The 19,083-nt window shown below is 38.7% G+C and overlaps 1 protein-coding gene and 1 long non-coding RNA gene across 31 annotated transcripts in view; one reads left to right on the top strand and one right to left on the bottom strand.

Moving 5' to 3' along the window:
- The window catches only part of Nrxn3 (neurexin 3), a 1,683,426-nt gene that overhangs the window by 476,950 nt on the left and 1,187,393 nt on the right, over positions 1-19,083 (bottom strand). The window lies entirely within an intron of this gene.
- LOC116079855 lies at positions 1,514-17,334 on the top strand. 2 transcript variants are annotated; one of them, XR_004114175.1, is made up of 6 exons: positions 1,514-1,677; positions 4,898-4,999; positions 7,963-8,054; positions 14,378-14,716; positions 14,929-14,970; positions 15,284-17,334. It is a non-coding gene; the product is annotated as an uncharacterized LOC116079855 (long non-coding RNA). The 2 variants fall into 2 exon arrangements; XR_004114176.1 differs by lacking the exon at positions 14,929-14,970.

Genomic DNA, 19,083 nt, shown 5'->3' with positions numbered 1-19,083 from the left:
CTGTGTTCAGTGTTATTAAGCAATAGAAATGGTTAAGATGGTTTGCTGTTAATTAGTCACCCTTCTTGATAAACAAATGCTGCTGTATTAAACTTCTTGTTAGAGGAAGTAGACACTATATCAATAACAATGTAACCTTCTAGGACATAGGTCTCAACCAAGCATAGGAGCCCTAATGTTTCATGCTTCATTGCCTCTCTGTTCAATTTGTAGGAAAGAACTCCCTGATGTTGAATAATAGCTGGCCTTCCTACTCCTAAGCTTAGATCCTATTTCTTCACATCAGATCTGTACTGTACACAGCAATTCTTCATTGGACGTTAGCATGCCACTCTAACACTTTTTTTTTTAAATCAGGCCTATACACCTTGCCATCAGAGAAAACCATTCTGACATGTCTATTCTCCATAATCATCTACACAACAGTGCTGCAGAGTAGAACCTCATCTTCAGAGACCAATCCTTTCTCAATGCTATGAGGTGCCTAGATACCACAATTTTTAGTGATGAACCAGCACTAAGTTCAATGGAATTCCTTACAGTGTACATTTCTTTTAGCATCTTATGGCCCATCACTGACTTTGTGTTCAGCTCAAATTCCTGACCTGTTTCACAGCCGACCTTCCCTACACTAGTGGTGCTTTCTTGCCTGTTTCTTTTAATCAGAGAAACCAGAAACTCGAATCAAAGAAAACCAAATTGTACTTTAGATATATTTTTAAACCTGTGGCCTTCAACTTAGTATGTTTTATTTTCAATGTTCCTACCTAAAAAAGAGTTGTTAATTCCTTTGGTAGCTTCTTTCAGTGTACTGGGGGAAATAAATGCCTAACATAAGGGACACAAAGAAATGTTACTTTCTTATCATTTTACTTCATGGCACTGGATTATTCAAAAGTGTTTTGATCTGTTATTAGTATCACCTAAAAATCTGGCTCAACGTGTATTCAGCATATTCCTATGAACTCTGTGAAACAATAGAAAGTAGATATTATCAAGACTCACTCTCAAGGGCTTCTAATCTGATCACTACCAAAGATACCTGGCAGTATTTCAAACTCTCTTTGAATCAACTGTCAATTTGTATACTTTCTTTAGAATTTGTTTTGTTACTAAACCCTATAGCCACCCACCTACTGTATGAGACAATAATGTCATGAAGTGTCTTTGTGTCAGCATGAGTTACCAAAAAGTCTAGACTCAGGAAAGAACTGTTCTCTAATCATCTGTACAAATTATTATGTGTAAGTTTATGATTGATATGTGCATATAAAAACCTTTGGGTTATTCCAAGACCCCCTCCAAATATTCACTGGAATAATTAAAATAAAAAGCAAAGAATTGGAAAAAACTCATCCCAGCATTTTCACACTATGATGGAGAATAGAATGCCCTTCCTTTTAGAAATCTATTCAACAGTATCAACTGCCAATACCTCCTCCAAGAAGGGTGGGGCCACATACTCACACATATGTGTTGCGGCATTTTCTCTGTTCAATCACATTAGGACAGTGACAGGCCTGTGATTGGACAGGAATATAGAGATAGAGCTAGAAGTTTAGGAGTGAGAGAGGTCAGAGAGCAGGAGAAGGGAAGCAGGAGAAATCATCATGGAGGTGGATGAACAGGAGGACGATCCAGACCCCGAGTGGTTTTAAACAGCAGCAAGTAGTTAAGGTTTTCACAGGGTTAGAATAATTGGGTTAAAACATTGTCTTTATCATTTGGCTCTGAAATTACTGTATTGGCATCTTGTAAATTGTGATATTATTATTATATAAACCTGATCGGATAATTAAGCCTTAAGAATCATGTTTCTACTGGGTAACTAGGCGCTAGATGACTGATTGTGGGGTGTATAGAGCACTGCATGTAAGTAAGATGATCTTGCTAGGTAGAAGGAAATAGCAGGAGCCCGCCAGGACATAGTGATGTGGCCAGCTGGTACCGGTGGGGCAAGAGAGCTTGAGGGGTGATTTCTTTTTTAATATTTCCTGCAATGCATATGTGAGAAGCACTTATAAGACTTAGAGATTATTAATAACAATAAAATGGAAAAAGAAAAGATGAAATTGGGACAAATAGGGGTGAATCTTAGTGGTGGATGGAAGGAGTGATGGTTGGCATGATTAATGTGTATTGTCTAAGAATATGAAACAAAATAGATGAAAATATTATTTATTTAAAAAGAAATTCATTTTAAAACACAGGTCTATTAGGTTATACATTTCACCACTATATAGTACCCGGCAGGGAAATGGTTCTACTGTTGGGAGTAATTTGAAAAACTAGAAAGGAAAAGAAGAAAAAAAATGAAGAAAAATAACGCCATATTTAGTGATCCTTTAAACACTGAAAAACTATTATTTAATTTGACCTTCACTATGCATAAATGCTCTTCAGTGCATCTATTCAGAGGACAATGTTTAAAGACAACAAATATGTCTGTATGTTGATAAACAAACTACGCTAACACACTGAGCATCATCAAAGCAATTAAAATTTCCAAATCATGTCCAGACCATAGGTGGGTTAAAAAAAATACTAAAAATGAATTCACTCAAGAAGGTGTCACTTCATTACAACAAGACACTGTCCTAGGTCAACACTGAAGAAAGAAGACACCCCAATGCCGAGGGAGAAAATGGGGGATGTTGCTTTGAAATAAAATTCCTAGTGTGGAATCAGTGTCATTATCCACAACCACACCCTGTGCTGATTCTCCTGGTATATCTGTAAAACTGTATGAAACTGGCAAAAATTCACCTGTTTAGTTTACTTTAGGTTGAACAGGGGCAATGCGGAAGGATTCTAATAGCTGCCCCATTTTATAGACCTCAGTCTACCTCCCTCCAGCTTGACTCATTTAGTAGCAATTCAGAAATTGTAACCACTACTCTATGGCCCTGGCCAGCTGTAAAATTTCATGATCAAACTGCCAAGTGACTGAAGCAAACATTCAACTTAGAACAGTGGACCCCTGCCTACTCAGTGTACAGATCATACTTCCTGTGTGGGAGAATGGCTTGTGTAGTTGCTTATGGGTATTTGCATGTTAATAACTACCAAGCTCTGCTTCCCTGAATAGCTTTTCAAAGTCATGTTCTCACTGAACATGGGGAAGTGAGAAATTGTAGTAATTAATTAGTCACCTTGGGCAAAATGACAGATCGTATGTATTTGCCAATTTCATATTTTAATCTGAATTATTTGTTAATGTCTTCTCTAATTTTGTCAGTATGGCTGTGATTTTCTATTATTATTTAGAAGCAAAGATATAAATTATTCTGGGTGAAAAGGGAACCACATTAGAACAGCCATGTTCTTAAGCAAAATAGAGATGGGAGAAATATACACTATGCAAGCTAAAGGCTGAATCTGTCACACAGGGGCATTTTAGAGCATATTCTAACTAGACAAAATCCTGCCAGACAAGTAAGAAATCTGTTTCTTAAATGAGGATGATTATTAGCAGAGTTGGTCAAGAGAGAATGCAGTTCATGCAGAGGGTAATGACATTGTTACACTCAATTGCAGAGAGGACTTTAAATATCCATAATTGATTCAAGCCATTATTATAACGTTGGCCCTGCCTAAAAGCAACACACATAAAATTACAACATTGCTAATAATTACTCAGAAAGACTAGATTCTGTCTTTACAAAAGGCCTTAAGATTCCATGGAAAGGACACGAAGACTACATCTGAGACCTTTACACCTAATTCAAGTAACTGAACATTCTCTCACTTTGCATATACAACCCAGCTAAAATATCAGGTCCAATTCTACTCTGCAGTTTTTATTGTTGATAACCACTGATTGGTAATTTATTTCTCTTTCACGCAGCGCCTGAGCTTCTCTCCATTGAATCAGCTTGTCCTGAGGATACAGCTAACCTGGTCTTTGATCAGTATTTAATCCTTCTACATGCTTAGGGTATAGTTTGGTATCTGTAAGAAAGCGATTATAAAGGATGGAGAATAGCTTCTGCTAGCACAAGAACTAACCAATCAGAATTATCTGTCTCTTTTTTCTTGGCAGATGAGGAATCATATTTTAAAAAGTTGAAACTTGAAAGTCTCACCATAGTTTTAATTAAGCAAAAAAGAGGTGGGCTGCAAGTCTGGTAGATTTCTCTCTTTCAGAAGCAGAAGTGCAATATGGACAGAAAAGAAGGGGCCATGGACTCACCTGCCTGTGTTTATAGGCAACATGGCTGTGGCAGACATTATTGGATGACTATATAAAACATTGCCCGGAAGCAAATAGCCATCAAATGTGGTTAAAAATAAACTGAGTATAAAGCAAAGAATAGAATACAAATATTAATATTCAATGATTAGGATATAACCACAAGGAAAGGAAGGCAATACTTAGGATAAATTTCCATAAATGAGAGTAATGAGCCAAGAAATTATAAAAGAGAAATGTCACATAGGTATAGGAAAATTTCCCCTGGGGCTAACCAGAAGAATCCAGAGAAACAATAGATACAATTATTCAGAATTTACAGAAATAATATTCCAGAGAAGTTTAGAAAAACAGCAACAGACATACAAAACTTTTAAATCACATCTCTAGTTCTGATCTGTCTGGATTTTCCTGCTGGGAATACCTAATAAACTAGCAATGTACTCCAGCCCATCTTACAAACATGACAAAGGCTGAGGAATGCCTCAAGGTTGACAATTCATGTTGATCTAAATCTTAATAACAAAGCTAAATTGGAGAGGAACATGCAGGTGTCATTCTAACGATAGGGTGTCAGAACTTTCCTGACAGGATGGACAGAATAATTCAGTTTGGCGCAGACCGTAAGGAACAGCATGTCAGAGCTTCCCTCTATGAGGTTGCTAGGGCAGAATCCTGACTCTAAATCATCTCATCCTTTTCTAGCTGCTTCTCCACATGTTCCTTCCAAGAACCTATGGCCCTCATTATACATGTTGAAAGTCCCTGGCTTAGGGCAGAGAACTTCATTCCTTGCTTGGACTGAGGGTAAATTTAATAATTTGATTTGTTTTCTTTTCTTTCTTAGTCTCATTGCTTAAACAATCTAACTTGAAATGCATCTGTGCAAAATTCTATATGGAGATTCTCACTGCAACAGTGGCATGATCAATACTTAATTCTATTATGAGTAAAATCTGTTTCTCATGTTACTCTAGTCATCATCAATAAAACTTGCTGAGTAACCAGACCATAACATATGTGTATTTATGATTTATAGACACTTAGCCAGTAATATATTATATTAAATACATTATGAGCTGTACTTTAATCAAAAGATAAAATCATTGTGTAAAAATAAATATAACTTGGCATTCTTGGAGTTTTCAGTATCCAAGTTCTCTTTGCAGTAAATGTTCCTTATGCTAAGTGCTTACCCATGAAATAGAATCTCACAGTTGAATTATGTTAGAAGTCTCCCATCATTGCACTATGTAACCTTATATGGACAGAGAGTCACTGTAGAAGTTGTGAGTTAAGGTGAACTCACATGGGAGTGCCTTGGGTGGTCACAGGTATCCTTAGAGAAGACACAGTTGCTTGGGGAAGGGGGATGTCATATGGCAGTAAAATAGACCTAGGGACACTTTGGCCAAAAACCAAGAAATGCCGAAGTCTACAAATGGCAGAACATTCACCAAAAGCAAGGAAGGACCCTCCTAAATGCCTCCAGAAGGTTAAACAGCCCCCATTGAAAACTTGATTCTGGACTTTCAACCTCTTGAATATGCATGTCCTTTTTAATTGTTTATTAACCACCCTGTCTTATGATACACTAAAAGAACAAACATTAAAACCTTCCAAACAACAGAGCATGAAGAATAAATAACACACCCAAGTTGAGTCTTCTCTCATCACAATGTAATAAAGAGAGAGAAAAGGACATAAAGGAAAGAGAAAAGACAGCAAAAGCAGAGGGAGAGAGAGAGAAAAGAGGAAGAAAAAGCGAAAGACCGAGTAGAGAGAACAGATAATAGCTAGTGGGAAAGTCAAGTAGAGTTGAACAAAGATACTTTAGAAGTAAACTTTCATCTTGCAACAATCAGCACATGGGGTCAGCATCCCTGGATGTATATCTAACTGGTTACATCAATTATTAAAATGTCAAAGATGGTTTTCTAATTGGACAGCAAAAGGTCAGTGCTTCAAACTCACCCTGACCACTGTCCATCCTGTCCTCTTTCCCTTCCATGAGTTAGCCACTCATAGGTAATTATCTTATTATCTATCTTATTATCTCATCAGACAACCTGAGACCAATTTGATTGGGATAACACCCACGCCCTGTCTGGCACTGAATACTTTTAATATCGCCCCTACCAAAATATCTCCCTGAGATTTTTTTTTTTTGCCTTCATTGTTTGCTAAACAGTCCTAACTAAGAACCCATGTGAGAAGTCATAAAAAAAATTCCTCTTCTATGTTTATTTTCTCCATATCAGCATCAAATGTTCACAGTGAGGCAAAACTGAGATGCATTTAAAAAGTATTTGAAGCCAGGAACTGTTTACATGACTCTTTTGCAATATAAAAATCACATTTTTTCCTGCTTTCTCAATCATATTCCGATTTTAAGAACACAGGTGGTGACAGATTTAAAAAAAGATGAAGAAGGAAAAGAAGTGGGAAATAACACTTGCCTCCTGATTTAGAATCACTCTTCCTATCAGTTCAGTAACTTTGTAAGTTTAGAGATTTACACCTGACAAAGCGGTGGATTCAGCCTGATTAATTTTGATGTCTAGTGATTTCAGAGTACTGTTTGCATGTGATATCATCTGGAAATGCATTTCTTAGTTAAGTCTCTCCCCAAAGGGCTATATCCTGCTCTGCCTTCATTCCAGGAGCAAATAATAGCCTATATTAAGAAATAAAGCTCTGTGTAGCATTGAAATGTGTTAAATAAATTGTTTTCCGAGGCATAACTCCTTTCCACTGTAGCTCATTCTGGCTAGGCTAAACACAATAGACAGAATATACTCGAATTCATTCTCTTATACCCTTCTTATAGTCAAGGACAGACAATAAGAGGACGGATATCGCTCACTTGTTGGCAGTGAAAACCACAATCCTTCACCTTGTTTGCAGATGAATCTCTAGTTATTTATCATCCTATTTATGTGCATCTTGTAAATGTATACTTTGAAATCTATTTTATCCAATGATCATTGAACGCTCATACCTTTGGGCATAATTGATTTTGTTTGAGTTTCTTACACATACTCCCTTACTTCTAGTGAAATTTCTTTGTTACCTAACAAACCAATTTCTTGTAAATGCCTCTTAGTTTTTTAAGTAGTTTATACAGATTCCTCCTTTCTTTCCTTTTCTTTTTTTTCTTTTTCTTTTCTTTTTTTTTTTAATAGAGTGGAACATTAGTCCTGAATTTTAGAACAATGCATTACCATGAATTCTGACTTTGGAAAGAACTATTCCTAAACACCTGCCAAACTTCACTCCAAGGAAAAGATAGATAACCATGCTGCCATGGGGACTTGAATGCTTCCCTCAATTTTATCGGGCATATTTTAAGTCTTAGTGTGCTGAATGGAGCCATTGCAATAAGTCTGGTTATTCATCATCATGTTTATGTGGATGGAACCAACAGCACATTACAGGATAAAGGAAGGAGAGGGAGAGAAATTGGATACATTAGGTTCACCTGGGGATTCCAGCATAACTCATGGACTGCCAAGTTTCAAAGGAAAACAGGGCTACGGTGGCAGCCACAGAGGACTGAGACAGACCACAGGCAGGTAATTCTGGCAAGAGACTCAAATGCTTCCCTTGTGCTAATGAGCAACCAATATGGGGCCGTTGTGCACAGCCGGCACATATTCTCAATTAACACCTCCTCCGATACCTTCTTTGTAACCATCACATCTTTGATTGTAAGACAAGAAAGGATATGTCTGTTTTTGTCCTTTAACTAGTTTCCATCTTGTTCTCAGGCCACCTCTTGAGGCATCACAACATTGTGGAATAGCTACAGGACCTACCAAATTAGGGAATGGGAACATCTATAGAACTGCACTCACAACAGGTAAAGCATTTTTTAGTTTAATGCTTATACAGGTTCACAAATACATTATACAAGATTTTCTGACTATAGAAGCACCTTCTTTGGAACACCACATATGGGTTTAAAAGTTTCTAGAGAATTCTTTAGGCCCTGGAAGAACTTATCCAGCCTTCAGAGAACACCACATTCCTTCAAGCCCAGTGAGCAGCCAAATGGCATACAACTTAAGGTTAAGGTTGATAATAAAATCGATTTGAGAATAGGAGATTAGGACCAGAGACGAGAAGTCCAAGTTACACAGGTAAGAAGACATACATAGAAATTTCAATATGTATACAGAACAAAAATGGCTCCATGAAAAGGACTGTTTTTCCTCCAACACTGACAAATGATAGTGTGGATGTCAGAATCTAAGCACTTGGGTATGGTTCCACAGAAGAAAAAAGTAAGGTAAATAGTTAAGTTCTATACTATGAGTATCCTTATGAGACGTGATCAAGCCACAGAAATACATAAAAATAAAATAGTATGGGAGAGAAGGGAAACTGTGAGCAGCTATGAAGCAAACATGGGTGTTTCAGCAGAAATTCAATATGTGGAAAAACTTGATCTTGTTCTTGGGTTCCAGCACTGTGATAAAACCTATTCTTGTTGATTAAGCTGTATAGTGGGTACTTTTATGGCAAACTAATACACATGGCCTGATCTAGAAGCGTCTGATAAGGATTCAGGGTGAGGAGATGAGGGGAATGTAAGGATATGATGGAGAACACTGAGATGATAAATCAAATGAAGACTGACTTCACTTTTAAATAAAAAATAAGGACCAGAAATTTAGGGAGGTGGTAAGGACCTGATTTCCTCAGCTTTGGAATGTGGGTAGACCCTGGAAATGGATGTCCCAGTCTCAGCTTCAGCTAAGCCTTCAGGATGTATATAGACCAAACCACTGTCCTGATTGCAAATTCATAGGTGACCTTGAGCCAGATTTCCCCAGCTAAGTGACTCCTAAATTCCTGATCCTCAAATATTGATGAGATAACAAGTACTCATTATTTCCTGCTGCTGAGTTTTGGGGTGATGTTTTTTGAAATAACCCATCACTGATATAACTGATCAGCCAGTAGCTACAGGCAGGATGCATGTAGGTGGCAGAGTCTGGAGTTCTCTAAGCTCTGAGGACAGATTTATTACATTTAAATCCCAGCTTTTTCCTGTTGCTGTGAAACCAGGAACACTCAACCTTTTTGGCAACTCAGTTTCCTTCTGAAAAAAGAGTACATTAATAAGAAAATTTTCAGGCATAGGAGATAAGTGAGATCATGCCAAGGGCTATGCACTGATAAATGGTAGCTCTCATAATTAGGGATGTGAAAGAATTCTAAAGCTGAAACGAGTTGTTTATCAAAAACAATTACTTTCTGGAAGTACAGGGAGTGGCCTCACATACTACTTCGCAAGTGACCCTTTTCAAGGAGACAGCATCTAATAAAGGTCATTGAAAAGTGGCTCATCCTATCTGGAATGTAAAAAGGCTGTCAAGTTTAATGAAAACAGTAATGGGGAATCACAGTTGTCCATCTGTGAGGTGAGGTCTGGCTCTTCCAAAAGGCAGAAGTCCCAAGTGTTAATGGAAGGTGCTGGAAAAAGTCAAACTAGATGTTATCTTGCAGACCTGATGAGATTGCAATTTGCAGACAAGTGTGGCTTATCTCTGATGATGAACTAGGTGTCACAGCTAAGAGGAAAGGAGGGAAACAGCTTCTTAGAGGACCTTGAGAAGCTGGCAGCAGAAGACATGATCAACAGCTCCCAGAGAGCATGCAATTAAATGGCTCTTCAAGAAGAAGATCACAGTGCTCACAAAAAATAATAGCCAAACAAATAAAGTTATATTAAAATAACACACACACACACACACACACACACACGCGCGCGCACACACACAAACATCCATGCACTCACGCACACACTCACCTCTGCCAAAGCAACTAGGACTACATTTAAAGTTAAAGACTCTTTACAAGTGACTAAAGTAACATTGGGAAGAATATCTAAACTGTTTGCTCTTAAATATAAAAAGACAGTGCTGCTGACTTACCTGGAGCAAGGAGCACAAGGCTGAGATGAAGGGCTGAAGAGAAGGAATCACAGAAAGCCAAAAAGGAAGAATTTTCAGAATGGGGAGTGTTCAATGCTGATGACTGTAGGTCTTGTCCTTAGAGGGACTGAGTAAAGATGGGGAGGGTTCAATGCTGATGACTGTAGGTCTCTTCCTTAGAGGGACTGAGTAGATGGGCTGCCGTGGCTTTGATACTTTAAATCCTCCAGTGATGGATCAAATGAAAGGGTAAACACTTTGGCAATACATCTGCTCAAAGAAGGACACTGGCCCACAGAGGAACTCTGAAGGGATGCACACAAGACCACTCTAGGTCAACACAGAACCACTTCAATGATGAAATCCCATGGCAAAATCTTGACCAGTGAGATTACTTTTTACAATTGGTCATTTTTTTTCTTGTACTTAATCTAGACTTGGGCTAATAAAATCAGGCCCACTGACAGCAGGACTTTAGTCAAAGTCTGCCTGGATCCCATTCTTTTCATTAGTTCCATGTCTTAGCTAAGAGGGAGCCACATTAAAGAGTCTTGTGTACAAGCTTCACTCAATGAAAACCAAGGGAAGGTGAAATGAGGTGATTAGGTTCAGGTTATGTGGCTATCACATGAGTTTTTCAAGTGTGGGCAGCAAGATCTTGAAAGCAATCACAAAAATATGATGGTGTTATCAGGTGGATGCAAAGAGTTTAAGTGGTAGAGGATATGTAGAGTCCAAGGAAAAATAATATCTGTGCTCTCAGTCTCCTGTCTGTCCTGAGAGACACTCATTCACTCTCCATTAATCCCATCCTTTGTCTCAAAAACATGTTCTTGGCAAAAAAAAAAAAAAAAAAAAAAAAAAAAGAAAAACAAAAACAAAACAAACAAGTAAAAAAAACCTCAGGGATATCCTCCAGATGTAAAATGCTATGAGAAAAAGTTGCATTTGTCAACAAGTCTTAGAATCTGTAGGAACCAGACAAATAGCAGCTAACTTTCTGCAAATGTATGCTATTCGCAGTAAAAGCAGGAAACCTGTATGCAATGCCATATGGTAATTGCTTTTTATCAGCATTGACAATCGCTGGCATTTAATAAAACACTTAAGTAAGTTTGGAAGCACTTCATACACATTAACACTAAAGTCCTAGCCACATAAACTCTATTAAAAAACAAAAAACAAACAAACAAACAAAAAAACCAGCTTCACAAGGGAAGAACACAATAAACAAAAAACAAAACAAACAAACAAACAAACAAAGAACATGGCCAGAGTAGCAATGCTGATGAGTGGCAGACACAAAAGCCATTCCTAACCCACCTACAGATTCAACATCCTTGTTGGTCTTCTAGTAGTCTGTAGAATATGACCAGTCCCGACAGGATGTCCCAGTACCTTACCTATGAGTAAAGAAGCTGTCTAACTGGAGGCTCTTGGACCTTTTTACTGTAAACCCAAAGTAAAAAGCTGTACTAAATAAATGCTGTAGACAGAATGATATTCACAAGTGTTAAAGCCAATTAATGTGGAGAAAATACTGAAGAATCTCTGAAAAAAATAAAGGTTGCTAGGACATATAAGCAACATTAACTGTGCTTGACTAAGAGGAAAAGTTTGTTTGGGCTCATATATATATGCCTCTTAGAAAGAAATGAGGGTAAGCTAAGCCAATAAGAAGTAGACAGCAAATGTATACTTATCTAAATTGAGATGTAGCATGAGACATTACAGTGGAATATGCTACAGTGGTAAAATTATGGTTGCAACCAAGCATGTTTTTTCTTTGCATCACTTGAACTTTGCATTATACAATGTGTCCCTGATTGCTTCTTCAATTGCATTCCTCTATCATTTCTGGTTTGGAGCTGCCTGATTTATGACTATGTGGGTGCTCACATGCACAAAATATTTTTTTTTAATTTTTTAAGATTTATTTTATTTATTTTATGTGTATAAGTACACTGTAGCTGTACAGATAGCCAAGAGCTATCATGTGTGTGGCTGCTGGGAATTGAACTCAGAACGGTTCCGGCATAGTAATTCACTGTAGCTGTCTTCAGAGGCACTAGATGAGGGCATCAGATCTCATTATGGGTGGTTGTGAGCCACCATGTGGTGGCTGGGATCCGAACTCAGGACCTTCGGAAGAGTGCAGTCAGTGTTCTTACCCGCTGAGCCATCTCGCCAGAAAATTTTTTAAATTGTACCTCCCTCACCTTACCTTTTAAGCAGGGGTCATTTTTTCTCAGCAATCTACTAGCTGACTAGCATTTAATGGGGAAAGATGACGAACTTACTTCAAACCTCAGTCTCGGATTAAACCTTTTTCTAAATGGTTTCACCTGAAAAGTCCCTGTGGATGTTGGCTATGACTTGTAGATGTCAACTGGCGAACCTCTGACACCTACAGGGAACAGAGCGGGCATGCCCTTACAAGATCAGAAGGCACGCAACCAGTCTCCAACAGAACACCCAGTTTCTATCCTTCAGCACGGTTCAGCTCATTTTCACTTTATGCTGCTACATTCCTCAGATGGCAAGTTTCCTTTGCTTATGGAAAACTTGAGCAGGGGTTGTTTTAAAAGGTTATTAGAGGTGACAGTTTTAAAAATATTTTGTATGCCCTAAAGCGTAAGGCAGCTGTGGAGATTTGACATTGTACTGCTCTGGAGGCATTTGCCCTCTTGGTATACCATCTGATTACTGTTATAATATACCATCTGATTACAATTATAATATACCATCCAATTATTATTATAATATTATTACTAGAGCATAAATCTCAGCTATGAGATCATCATACCTCTAGAGACCTGTGCCCAGATATGTACAAGCCAAATCCAGCTCTTGGTCAATTTTTTTTTAAACAGAGCAGTGTGGGATAAACTGATGTCTATACTTTCCTTCATTTTTAGACTGTCTGTGGTGCTCACTGATTAGAATAGGATGACAGCAACAAAAATAGTTCTATTCTAAAAAGCCTAACCACTATTTATTTTATTTTATTTTATTTTATTTTATTTTATTTACTATGTGCTCCTTTGTCCAAAAAAATAAGGCTTGTCAGCTGCTAGCCTAAGTTGCTCCCAAGTGAATGGTTTTTACCTTGGTCCTTGGACTGCCATCTAAGAGAGTCAATTATTCCACAAGAAATACACAATGCTGATGAGGAGAAAAGGCACAGAGCAAAGAAGAGCTCTTGTTAGCTACCACTCCAGACTTGACCTAGCTAGACCTCATTTTCTGTACAATGCAGCAACAGTAGCCAGAGACGTTAAATTAGCATTGCTAGATGATCTAGTCAGCCCCTTCAGATTCCAAAGGTTCTCACAGGACCTGATCTTTATCTTCATTCCAATTATGCTATTATGTTATGGAGCCGATGATTTGACTTAACAACTGTGGGGAAGACTTCCAACGATTTAAATAAGGACAGAGAGAACGACCCCTTAGCAGGTTATAGCATTCACAGATTCTGCATTATCCTCATCTTAATAAGGCTGGGTATCCCAATAGGAGGACCTGTGCTGGGGGTGGGGTGCGGGGCACAGGGGACGGGACTGGGTGTTTGCATTGTAACTTCTCAGTAGTATGTTCCTGGAAAAGTCACCCCTCCTCTCTGAGCCCTGTTATCTTGTGGGCGATGGTATTATCCATGTCAGAATCTTTGTATAAATAAAAAAAGATATCATCATATTTATAAGGTACCCGACACATGATGAGGACACAATCAATCAATGATGACAATCCAGGGAAGGCAAGGCACTGACTAGTAGGGCAGAAACTAGCCACAGAAATATACATGCAGGCTGATATTGGAAAGAGCATGTATTCTTGCCTCCCTCTACCAATGTTTACTGGGAGAAAAACAAAAAACAAAACAAAAAAAACCTCATAACTAGAAATTTAGAATGGTGACCCTGGTTCATTTATCTATTTCAAGATCTCTCAAATCAATAGATTCTTCCTTGAAAACCCCTGCTGCAACCTCTTACCTACAAATGCATCCTCTCCACCTACACAGAGAGACATTTACAAGACTAAAACAAGAAGGCGGGTAGAATCTTATCACATAGGCCCAGTTCCCATGTCCTCCCACGCGGATATTAATCCTGTATTGTCTTCTGCAAGCTTGAATAATTTGTTCAAAGCCTGTCTTACAGAAGCCAGTGCTGTCACCTCTGAGGGATGATGTGCAAAGGTTTGATTTGCAGCTAATAGAAAAATCTATTTCTTTCAGTTTCACTTCTGTCACACGAGGACCGTTGTGTTCCCTACAAGAGACTCCTTCTTCTGCAATAACCACCAAGATGACAGATCTCAGGTGGCAATATGAGCTGTCTGGGTTGAGTGGCGTCTATTAGTTTTATGACCATGGGTTCAGAATGGCCTTGTGGTGTCCACAGCCCATCTTAATGAAGATGGGTAAGACAGCTGCCGAGGAAATAAAATCTCTTTGCTCCTTTCCGTTCCATCTGAAAGTCCATCAAACTTTCATCTTCTGCATCAAAACAGCTGCTGGGCCAAACACTCAGCCACAGTGAATCATAGCTCGTGGGCACACTGCTGTCTTTGAGAGGTAAGCATGAACCCTGGGTTTACTAAGTGGCAGAGAGGGAAACCTAAGTAGCTTTACCATTGCTTTTTAAGTAAAGAAAAGCAGCAAAGTTGCATAGCACATTTATTAGAGTCATTAATTAAAACACTCTGAAAAGTTAGAAGCATTGTCTATATGGAAACCAGTCTTACAAGGTTGCTTCTACCAACTGTAAGAGTTTTTTTTTTTTATAGGAGCAAAGGCAAGTGGGAACTTTCCTAGATAGTGGAACACAGGTATATGCCCCCATTCTCAGCTAATATAAACTACTGTTCTTTTCTAATTCTGACTCCTACAAAGACTGTACTTCTCCAAGCTTTATTGGGGCTCTCACTCCAAAGTCTAACTCAATTATCACAGTGTAGTAGACTGGAAATGCAGTAGGAAACCCTTCCCCCATGTTTCTGCAGAATCCTTTCCCCACCCTATCCTCCCTTTAGAATGATTTCACATTCCTCTTGATAAGAAATATAATCTTCTCTACATATTGACTTCTTTGACCAAAAGCATACCACGAAAGTACTAACTTGTGATTTCCTCACTCTCAAGGGTTCTTGGTGCCCTTTCTACATCATTCTCTTGGAAGGAAGGCACCCAAAGCCATCATGTAGCAGTCCTCGTCCAGTGGAAAATAACAGGTCAGATGAGGGCATCTAAGACCCCCTTGTTAATGGCCAGATCACACCATAAGTGAGACCATCTTATATTGTTAGCCTGAGTCTGTCAGTTACTTGGAGCTACATGAGGATCTCATATGAAGCCATTAGAATTGCCAGCCACATCAAACCCAAATTGTTGAGTCACAGAAACATAAGCTACTAACACAGCTGTGGGAAACACTAATTTGTAATGTGGTTTGTAATACAGCAACAACTAACCGAACTGCATATTTCATGTGGTCTTCTCTCTCCAATGCCTGCTAGAAGATATGTTGCACAGTCATTAAGACAAATTCAACTTTTTGCTCCAGCACATTTGAGCCTTGGTGTCTTTCAGAAAGAATATGCCAAGGAGATCAGAGGAGCTAACAAGGGCAATACATAAGCATAGTACTTGTGAGGAAGTCATCATTCATCTGATAATGTCTCACCTCATTATAGTTATCTGAATAATTATAGCCTGCTAGATCAAAGGCAGGAACTTCACTGATCAATACATAGTGCAGTGTTTTATATGGTTGGTATTCAATATACACATCCTGGACAAATGCCCAATTCCTCAAGAGCCAGTGTGGCTCCATGCTACCATATTTACTGACTGTTCCAGAAGTGATGTACTAAGAAGACTAAGGGAAAGCATACTTCAGTTACTTTCCCTGGGTCCCTATGCTCCTTGACACCACTGGCATTTCCAAGGCTAAATTTTCTATGGCCCTCAGGATTCCTTCCAGACTTGCGATCCATTTAGTAAAATCACAATACTAATTAGAATTGGTATTTTTTGAAATTCTTATTACTGTTTCAGCCTCTGTACTAAACTGCCTGTGTAAACAATCTGATCACAAAAGCCTTGTCAGGAAGATTATATTACAGCCACAGGAATCGGGAGTCTCCAGTAGTTCACAGGGGTTGGTGAATTTGGCCCCCTTAGTGGTTACTGTATTGCCTGTGGCTGTGTCTGCACTTTAGTGGCAGAGCTGAGCAATTCTTATGAAAACCAGAGCCAGATAGACTTACTAGCTGACACCTCAAAAAGAAAATCTCATTACACCCTGGTCTCAAGTGATAAGCTAAGAAGAGAATAATTAGTCACGCCCATTTTTGAGCTCCCCCCCGCCCCCAGACTCTGGGTCTCCTCCTTGATTCACTTTCTTCATCATCAACTCAACTACACCTTTTGTAACTAAGAGTTAATGACAAGCAAATATGTTTGGAGGAATACTTCAGAGCCTTCTGCAAATGCAACCGAGAGACTGTCAGCAGCTGAACCACACATCTCTGTTCACACATCTAGTGATGAACATGTAATTATCTGCTCCACTGTAGCTCTAGGCCAGGGGCTACATTGTTCACTAATTGAAAAGAATAAGGAAAGAAAAGATTTGCTCTCAATACAAACTTAAATGGCTGGAATTACATCTTTATTATCTGAAGTGGGCACTTGCAACTTGTTTATCATCACCTGTCCCGGCATCAGGAAGAAATAACATAGAAATTAGCCTCTGGCTGGTCATCTCATTATAGTCCAGTTATAGCCCATTTTTAGAAAGTCCGTTGGATACAAAATCATCCTGCCAATATAAATGCATATGAGATTTACTACACATACTGCAAAGTTACCTATTCTTCACAAGTACAGCCTTCCACACTGAGAGATACTGGACTTAAATAAAAAGAATCCATTAAAAATGCATAGCAATGAAGACAAACATCTCTGAACTCAGAAACTACATTGTCTGCAAAACGTAATTGAATTTACAAAGAGACGCGATAATTTAATGGCTGTCTTTACAAAAATAATTCTATTCTCTGAAGGGTCATGATGTAGAAACAGAGAATTATACTTGTGAATCCCTGTAGCCAGGACAGGAATTGTATTTGTTTTTCTCTTTGTCACTTTTTATGATCCCAATCAGTACTAAAAATGGTCCCCTGCCTGTTCCTCATGCTGGTTTGCTTGGTTTATTCAGTACCTGTGAACAACTGAACCCTGCTCAGAAATACTCCTCATACATGTGTCTGTCTTTCAAGTCTAACTATGACATCCTATATCAATTACATTTTTTTTTTTTTGCTTCTTCTCAACTCAATATCCTGTCATCCCAATTCTGATGACAAGGAAGGTATTTTCACAAACAGCATTTAAGGTCTTTAATAAGTATACAGTGATTGTCTGTTGTCCTTCTAGTTAACAGAGTAGGAAGAGAAACAAATGTAGTCTTTGATAGAATTGCTCAATAAAATTTGATACCCAGTTAATTTAAGTTTCAGCAAAACTACGTACCAAACTGAGCAACCATCTCTTAATGTTACATGGGGCATACTTAAAATGTCAGTTGTTTATTTGAATACAAAATTGAATTGAGTATCTGGAATTTCTAACAACCCTATGTCATACTAATGGGCTTAGGAACGGGACATTAATCAAATAATTTCATGGCCAGATATACAGTAGCAACTCTAAATGAAGAAGGGGTAGATTCTAGAAAGTTACAAACACCTATATTGTGGGAATTTGCATTTAATAAGGGGAACCAAATACTTCCTGCTGGTGATCTACTCAAAGACAAAGCTCAGATCTTGATGGAAGTCAACCAGTGCAGGAGGTGAAGAAATGGATGAGCAAAACTGTTTGTAGGACTCAATTTTTTTCATGATTTCAAGGGCAATGAAAACCCATGAGGAAAGAAAACTTTGTTTCTATTAAAGCTAGGATTTCTATAAGATTTTAAGTCCTAATTTCTTAGATGCAGTACTTTTCCTCTCTTGTAAATGATAGTGACAAATTAATTATAGAGTGACTGAAATAAATCTGAGGGTGCCCATGTACTTTGTTTTTAAACATCAAGAGCTGTTGCTGTTACAGCTATTACTTGGTATTCTATGAAGAGCCTTTGCTTTCTCTACTATCTCTTCTCATAGAGATCCCTTAAATAGTCACTGAGCAAACTCAGCTACTGGTCTCTAACATCTCTGACCTCCTTCCTAAATGATTACACCCTGCTTTACTCAGAGTACTTATAAAACTTGGTATCTACCTATGTATATTGGTAAAGGACTTTATGTGTACCACATGCATGCAGGAGCCTACAGAGGCAAGAATAGGGGATTGAGTCCACTGAACTGAAGTCATATGTATGGCAGTGGTCTGTTCAGGCAACCTGGGCCCAGTTGAGTATAAGTCAAGAACCCAAGCCCCAGTGGTTAATCTCTGCCTGCAAGGGACGGAAGGCGTTTGGCCATAACTCCTGGGTCTCTGGCTTCTGTTTCAGTCCCAACCCCACCATAGCTGCCCCCGCAGGAGATGTGTGCTCTGTCATGTAGAAAATGCCTCAAGCTCCTAGCATTCTAGCTGGATCCTACCCCCCAGTTATCTGACCACAGCCAGGCAGTTCGCCTCCTCCCCTCTCTCTTGCCGTCTTCTCTCTCTTGCTGTTTGTCCTCTCTTGCTTCCTTTCTTCCTCTCTTGCTCTTTGTTCTCTCTCTTGATTTCCTCTCTTGCTCTCTTGCTCTCTTGCTTTCTTTTTCCCTTTTCTCTCTCTCTCTCCTTCTCTTCTCCTCTCCTTCCTCTTCTTTCTTTTCCTCTACATGGTCAGCCTATTTTCTTTCTCCTATAATAAAATATCTCACGATTATGCATTGCCTTCTTTTAACTAATGGGCTGCACAGCCAGGTATCAGCAGCAGAGAA

The sequence above is a fragment of the Mastomys coucha genome, unplaced genomic scaffold (assembly GCF_008632895.1).
Source record: "Mastomys coucha isolate ucsf_1 unplaced genomic scaffold, UCSF_Mcou_1 pScaffold6, whole genome shotgun sequence".
Lineage (NCBI taxonomy): Eukaryota > Metazoa > Chordata > Mammalia > Rodentia > Muridae > Mastomys > Mastomys coucha.
Note: the sequence above shows the minus strand (reverse complement) of the source record. Positions and strands in the feature narration are given on the sequence as shown.